The sequence below is a fragment of the Syngnathus leptorhynchus genome, chromosome 5 (assembly GCF_054491065.1).
Source record: "Syngnathus leptorhynchus isolate UIUO chromosome 5, UIUO_Slep, whole genome shotgun sequence".
In the NCBI taxonomy this organism is placed as follows: domain Eukaryota; kingdom Metazoa; phylum Chordata; class Actinopteri; order Syngnathiformes; family Syngnathidae; genus Syngnathus; species Syngnathus leptorhynchus.
Window position 1 is genome coordinate 6,949,166 of NC_141199.1, and position 8,402 is coordinate 6,957,567.

General features: G+C 42.6%; 1 pseudogene across 1 annotated transcript; it reads left to right on the plus strand.

Annotated features, from left to right (window-relative positions):
* Positions 1-126: 126 nt before the first annotated feature.
* Positions 127-7,153, plus strand: LOC147056587 (platelet endothelial cell adhesion molecule-like; annotated as a pseudogene). The gene is made up of 7 exons (XR_015066017.1): positions 127-356; positions 447-482; positions 1,192-1,944; positions 2,027-2,300; positions 2,802-3,074; positions 5,562-5,840; positions 6,626-7,153. The product of XR_015066017.1 is annotated as a platelet endothelial cell adhesion molecule-like (transcript).
* The last annotated feature ends 1,249 nt before the right edge of the window (positions 7,154-8,402 follow it).

The window sequence follows — 8,402 nt, forward strand, 5'->3', positions numbered from 1 at the left end:
AATGAAATGAAAACATGCATTAAATCAGTCTCAATCTGTCAAATTCAAGTTATTACCAAAAGCCCATCCAGTCACTTATACAATTATACAATCAACTTTCTAAAGGTGTTGACATCCTGAGGAAACAACACTGGCTTCCTGTCAAATTAAGCCAAGCCGCTGGCTGCTGGGAACGATAACCGCCGCCGGCTGAGGTAGAGCGCCACCTTCGTGCCACCCCGCCCACCAACTACACGCCAGCACCCATCGAGGCCATTCGGGTCCAGGACCGTCGGCCACAGCGGGATCATTGAAGAGCTCCTCAGACGCCATGGGCCGCTTTCTGCTCCTGTTAAGCTGCACGCTCGTATCTGACTGTAAGCTTGTCTTATCGCTTTGGAGTTCTTCTTGGAGGAGAAAATTCATTGACTGATGTCTAATCAGGTGCTTTTTATTCTTGTTCCAAGATCTCCATCCATGGAGAGGAACCAACGCACAGACCAGTAAGTATTGTAAATTATACTGGGAGATGTCTTTTAAACATCAAAAATATATTATTTTGACTTTTAGTGGACAGTGTGTAGTGTCAATGTGACTTCAAGGTCATTTGCATATACTGTAAGTCTTTACGTACGACGCATCATCTTGGACAAACTGATGAAATAAAAGTTATTTGATATTTGATCATAACCACAACCAAATCTCACAGTAAGCATTTTTATAGTGTACTGTACATATTGAATTCTGTGCTCATGCACTAAGCCAATACAGGTTCAATGTGAGTTTGGGTTTAAGTAGTAGGAGACAAGTTTACCAGGGGTAGCAAAGGAGTGTCAGAAGGTTCAGTTGGGGTCGGCGACAGTGGGAGCAAGTAATGGTGGAAAGGTTTCATCATTTTCAATAAATATTCACATCACATTTGGTTGAAAGTATTTTATCCTCTTCTTTATTCATAAGGAAATACTTTGTTGTTAGTATTCTGACAGCTCAGGTGTGACGTGTGAATGCAGAGGTTTGCATGAGTTGCTGGCTTGAGGGAAAAGGCTGGAGAAGGAGTATGTGCAGTGCGTGTAAACTCGGAGTCAAGTGTAACAAGCAGAGAAGAGACTGCAAACTAAAAAGAGACTGCACTTTGACTACTGTCTCCCTGTGGTGTGTTTTTGGATGGCTGGCTTCCTCCTATGACAATGTGTGGCAATTGCAATCCCGTAGGTGACGCAGTCCTTGGAGAAACGTCTCCCAATGCGTCTCCGACCACAGTTAGGTGGTAAGTAGGAACGGGTAGCAAATTCCAAACATCAAGAAATAATAACATACAAGAACACAATGGAAAAAAACAAAGGTAAATGCCAAAAAAAAACACCACAAAGTTAGTCAGGATTCGACCCATGGGATAGGAACGATTCAATTCCGATTCTTGATTTCTCAGATTCTTAAGAAAACCCAAAAAAAAGGATGGCGTTATTTTGGGACAAATTATATAAACTTCTCTGTCTTTTAACTTGATGATCTTTGTAATTTTTGTGAGCCTAACTGTGAGTGGGGGCAAATTTATTTATTTATTTATTTATTTATTTATTTATGTGTTTGCTTGTTTGTTTAATTGGTTAGTTATAATTGAGTGCCGAGAAAATAGTGGCTGTTAACGTGATGTGACCATGAACAAGATTCCAAGAAAAGTTACTGATCAATGTGGTAGAAAATCGTATACATTTGCTCACTCAATAGGTTTGTCTGCACCTCTGCTTCATTTGAACAACACTGTCGTGAGTGAGGGGGGGAGGTAACAGCACCGGGAGAACTGGGTTCTATCATTTTCTACTTCTATGATGATACCAAGGAGATCAACTCCAGCCTGTCTGAAGTCAAGCTTCACTTCAACACTGTTGGCATTCACAAGATGTACTGTGACTCTGAATTCCTTCAGGTCGGACAAAAACAACACTGTCAGCATTTCGGTCAGAGGTACGGGAAATAACGTAGTGTAATTCATTGACGTTGCTAAACATAAAGAATTTGTTCACACGGGTTGGTCTTGTTTCCACAGAACTTTCCATTACGCCAGTTTTGGAGATTTTCCCTTACGGCAATATCTATGAAGGAGACACAATTGACATCACGTGCACCATCAGAAACCTCATGCCCGACACGCACGGAAACGTTCATCTCTACCTGAGCCGCGGGACCCAGCTTCTCATCAGTGGGGGACACCAATGTCAACCACAGCATGATCGCCTTGGCCAAGGACTCTGAGGAATTCGAGTGCAGACTGGAGATGGGGAACGTTGTGAAGGTTGATACAAAAAAGATTTTGGTGACTGGTAAGTATCTTGTTCTGCATGGTTGTATATTCTACACTTTGTTTGGGGTTCTTTTATCACAAACAATTTATTTTAGGTTGCATTACCTGACATGTTTCGATGTGTACTTCCGCCTTCATCAGTGTCATTGGTGTGGTTGTGACTGGGTTTTTTTTTTGCCGCAAAATGAATCCACATGTTAAGATGACCCCTTAATTTTAAGAGGGAAGTCAAGTATAGTAAATAGAAAACGCATGAATGTATATTCAACAGGTTGCTGTCGTGTCTTTTGATTATTGTCATTCAAAAAGTGTCATCATGACTTGACTTCATTCTACATTTTTGGATTCACGGTATGATGTCAACGTGAGGTAACCGCAGAGATTGGGTGGTTAGAATAGACTTGGGCAAAGTACGGCTGCAGGGGCCACACTGACCGGCCCTCACTGGTACCTTGAAGTCAAAATATAATGTAAGGTGTGGACAGATATGAATGCCTACATTTTTTGACTGCATCCACAGAGCTGTTTTCAGTGCCTACGCTCTCAATGTCTCCAAGCGAGAAGTCTTTCAAAGGGAATACATGATTCTTAGCTGCAGAAGTGACAGCTTCGCTTCAGAGAGGCTCCACTGAGACGAGCTGACTTATAGTTTGGATTCGCCAGAGATTCTTGTGATTCCAAACAGTACCGGCGTGTGCGTTAGCAAAGCTCTGCTCTACGAATTCAACTATACTTGCATCGCTCAAGCCAAGCATCAGGAAATATAGCAAACCTTTGACCGTCATTCCTAAAGGTGAGCATGCAAGCTTCTATCGTTTATTACACAGCACGCCACAAAATGAAATACAAATTTAACTTGTACTTTAGTATACGTATATTATATTTAGTTAAGTGATCCCCATAAAATATGAAAACATAATAGCCCCTTCGTTGTCATTATATTTTATAGCTTTCAGAAGAAAAATCCACAATTTTAAAGAATGCTGATATTTGTCTAGTAGCAGTCAGATCAAATATACCAGTGGTGTCCAAACCACAGCCCAGAACCATTTCGAGCCCACTATCTATTTGGACCATTGTAAGGGAGTAGAAGAGAAAAACAGATTTCTTCTCACCTCTCACATCCTTGTTCTTCACCAATCCAAAATCATTCAGTAAAACGCAAAACACGCCAGGGAATTGGGATTGTTTGAGTCACTGTCTGCTCTGTAATGGTACTTAGTTCTGATTGCTCTGGATTTGATATGGAATGTGGAGATGTGATTTTGCCACCGATCAGAAAAGGGAAGGAAAAATCCCACTGGGATACAGAGCGGATGACAACTCAAATCGTGAAAATCTCGATTTTTTTGGGGGGGTCAAACTTTTCAGCTTTTTGATTTCAGAGTGAACTTTGGCTTCTATGATTGATTGCTACCCTAAACAAACTCGCACACCGATAGTGTCTTTTTGTTGCCGGCGACTTAAATCAACTGTGTTCAAAGTCTGCTTCCTAAATTCGTCCAATATGTGAACTGTGCCAGTCAAAATATAATGTGTGGAAAAACATTAGGTCATGTTTGTTCCAAACTTAAACATGCAGCGTCCCTCCTCCTCGCTGGCTCTGACCACATCTACATACTTGTCCCTCACACCCACGTATTCCCCGCTCCGGTGGAAAACTAAGCCACAAACAAAGATAATAACGGCCTGGCCCGAAGAAGATTGTAGAGCACTGTAACGACAATCCCAGGAAGATGTGGAAGGGCATACAAGACTTCACAAACTACAAAGTTGGTGTTGTGTATCTGCATGACCAGGACCCTGGACAGCTCATCCCTCCTGCCCCTCCCGTCCTGTCAGAAACACTAACAATGATCGCACCCCACCTGTTCCCAGCTCGTGAGCCGCTCAATTTAAACCCCGCACTCCAAGCCCCTCTCTGTCTGTCTGTCAGTCTGTCCCACTCTGCTATCCCGTCCACTACCTGCCTCCACCGGACAGACTCACATAGCCTAGCTCGTGCTCTGTTGCTTTTCTTCGCCCTACCTGCCTTGTGTTTCTGTCGTTAATTGTCCAAGTACAACTTCCTGCCAGTCCTTGACCGCCAGCTTGCTTCAGCCTTGCCAGCTTTGTAGATTTGTCCGCTCCAGCACCAGTCATCCACTTTTCCTCCCACTCAATAAACAAGAGAGTACTGTGACACATTTGGTTGTCCTGTCTGTCCTGTCCGTGACAGTTGGCAATCCTCCGGCTGCAGACATAAAGGTCTCACGGGTAGAATAGCTAAACCATCACTGTGCTCAAAAAGTGTGAACCCCAGGAAAGCTGCAGGCCCCAACGGGATACCAGCTAAGACTAGTACTCAGAGGATATGCCAACCAGCAGACATGGGTTCTCACCAAAATATTCAACTCCTCACCTTTACAGGCCGCAGTCCCTCCCTGTCTAAAACATCAACAATCATCCCATTTCCCAAACGTTCATCCAATAACAACCTGAAATACTACAAGCCCATCGCTCTCACACCCATTGATTGTCACAAAATGCTTTAAACTGGTTTCTCAGTACATCACAGCAAATCTGCCTTCCACCTCAACCCCCACCAGTTTGCGTACAGAGCAAACAAATCCACCGAGGACGCCTTCGTCAGAGACCTTCACCCAACACTGAGTCACCTGGATCTTCAGGGGAACGATGTGAGGATGCTATTCATTGACAACAGCTCAGCATTCAACACCATAATCCCAAGCATTCATCAACAAACTGCTCCTCCTCGGCCTGCCCACTTCCTTCTGCAGAGGGATAAAAGACTTCTTAACAGACCGCCCGGAAACTGTCAAATGTGGGCCACCCCACTCCCTGACCATAACACTCTGCACTGGCTCCCCACAACGACGTGTTCTCAGTCTTCTACTGTACTCGTTGTACACCCACAACACACCATTCCATCCCTCCAACTCCATCATCAAATTCGCCGACAATACCGTCGTAGTTGGGTTCTGGAGGCGAGTCGGCCTACAAGAGTAAGGTTGAGACATTGTCAGTGTGGAGTCGAGAGCATTTTGTCAATTTCGAGATACTGTATACGTACCACTTTTACAATGACTTTGAAACATTCTATTCAATTCCAGGTAAGTCGACACATCTCTAAGATAACATGAAAACATTCGACTGTGTATATTTCTACCACATTAGTAGAGTGCACTTTGGCATCTCTGATTGTAATTCTTATTGTTGATTTTATGATATGACATGACATATATAAGTGCAGTCAGTTTTCGTTTGTTGCCCACTTTAGTACCTGTGTCAATACCAAGGATCTCAGTGGTTGCCAGAGCGGTGTTGGGACGTCCAATCAAGGTCCTGTGTCAGTCGGACATCGGCAGCCTGCCCATGAACTACACTTTGCTGAAAGACTACGAGACTCTGACCAAGGCCAGTGTCAAAATGCCTTTTGAACAGGCTCTGTTCACCGTCACCATCCACCAGCCTGATGAAATCAACAAGTTGATGTGTGAGGCCAAAAACAGTCCGAAGGAACCGCCACTCAGCAAAGGACTGGAGGCTACTGTTGTTGGTAAATATCTGACACATCAAGTTTGTATATTCTACATTTACTCGACGGTGAACACTTTCAAATTCACATGTGTAGATTTTGGGGAGGACCATGCCTTCATTATTGCCTGTTGTTTTTTCTTTTTTTTTTTGCTCAGGCCAAAGCTATGTATGTTGCATTTGAATTTCCTTGCCACCATTGGTGACATCTTGATGCCAAGCACGATATGTTAAAGGGAACAGTTTATTTTAATCAGGCCATCGAATTGTCTAAAAGGAACGGAAAGGTTTTTGTCACCATCTTGTGCCATCTATAGGCAATTACAAGCCTTTTTTGTGGGTGTCAATTATGCTACGTTTACATTTACAGCCCCATTTCAGGACACAAAGGACAAATCAAATCAAGATAGGTCATAAGAAAATTTTAAATCATCACCCAAAGATATGCCAGGGTAGTCACAGTGTAGCTGATAAAGCTAGCCATCATAAAACAGAGTCATTTAAACTCACTCATTTAAACCTGACACTTCTCATGAACAAAAGAACAACATGTGGTGGCGGCAACATCATGTGAGTCACATTTCCAGGTACATAAAGAGAATTCATAACAGGTGTTTTATTCAAGAATTGACAATGAAGGTTTTGCGTCATTTGAATTGGTGGTTTGAAGAGACCTCTTCATGATGCTGCACACCAAATCCTGTTTCATGGGGAGTCTAATCCCTTGCAATGTTGTATAGCATGAGGATGGTTTTTGCCATGTCTCACCGTGGCAAGTGATTGTCTCCTTTGTTTGTCTTCCTTCAGCCTCACCTGGCGGTGGAGAGCAATGACTACTTGTCCATCTACTCAGCTGTGAAGAGGCTCAGATAACACACCAGCATCCATCTCCAACAAACCAAGCCCCTCCGATAGTCAGTTTCACTACCAAAAATCCCACCCACTTTATGAATTCAGAGTATATACATGTTATACATGTACCCACCCCAACCATCCACCCACCTGTTTGAGTGTTGGCTGCCGATATATCATCATCCGTCCATCCATCCATCCTTCCATCCATTATCTGTACCTTCTTATTCTTATTATACATATCATTCTTTATATTCTTATTAATAGTAGTAGTAGTACGTAGCAGGAAGAGGAGTACTAATAGTAGTAGGAGTACTAGTAGTAGAAGTGCTGGTATTATTATTATTATTAGCAGTAGTAGTAGTATTAGGTGTACTATTATATGTGGCCAATTCGATAGAAGCGCTTGACCAAGCACAAAATATTTTTTATGTGAGCTTTATTCCCAACTGAACAAAGGAATTTGTACAATATTAATAAAATAAAAACCAAGAAATGTAAATCGTTTTTTTGTGTGTGTGTGTGTGTGTGTGTGTGTGTGTGTGTGTGTGTGTGTGTGTGTGTGTGTGTGTGTGTGTGTGTGTGTGTGTGTGTGTGTATGTGTGTGTGTGTGTGTGTGCGTGCGTGCGTGCGTGCGTGAAATTAACCATGTGGACTTGAGGGTCGGATGCGTTTATACTAGGGATGGGAATCTTCACCATCAAAGCGATGCAATACACATCTCGATACACTGCCAACGATTCGATGCATTCACGATTCATGAAATTGCTAACGATAAGATGCGATACGATTCTCCCATCTCCTGCGATACGGTGCGATACAGTGCGATTTAATTTTAAAACAATGCAATCCAGTGCAATACAATGCAACTGTATCTTACAGGTCATATCGATTTTCCAATGCATATCGGTGAATCTTCCCAACCCTAGTACAGTGTGTATACTAGGGATGAGAATCTTCACCATCAAAGAATTACGATACACATCTCATTACACTACCAACAATTCGATGCATTCACCATTCATGGAATTGCCAATGATAAGATGAGATACGATTCTCCCATCTCCTGCGATACGGTGCGATACAGTACGATTTAATTTTAAAACAATGCGATCCAGTGCGATACGATGCAAATGCATCTTACAGGTTGTATCGATTTTCCGATGCATATCGGTGAATCTTTTTTGTTGATCATTTTACTCTTTGTTTCGCAATGCTATTTTTATTCCGCTTGTATTTTGTGTGCCTTGGTCTGGCTGAGCTAGGTGGAAAAGAAATGTGAAAGCCTTCGTTCCATACACACTTTGACATACAAACACACACGTTGTCCCTCCTCCTTCCAATTACATCTTCGACTCTTCCCACTAGATACGCCACGCTTTCCTTTAAACCTGAGAAGGAATGGTCGTGTGGAATGGAGGTGAACATAGAATCCGTCAATGAGCTCCTTTCACAAACACAAACACACACAGTCAGCCGCTATAGTTTTGGCATGGGGGCTTTGCTCGCAAAGTCCTTGCATCAAGTTTTAAGGTTTTAGTCCAGAAACCAAGAGACTTAAGTAATGTAAAAGGAACAATGAAAACAGTAAGGTTTATCTCTGTGACTTCTGCCTGTTGTTGTTGTTGTTGTTGTTGTTGTTGTTGTCTGGTTTATGAAACGGGAGGTGATATAAACCAAATACATGAATGGATGTTGCCCTCTTGTTGACTGCACAAAATGATATTCTGCG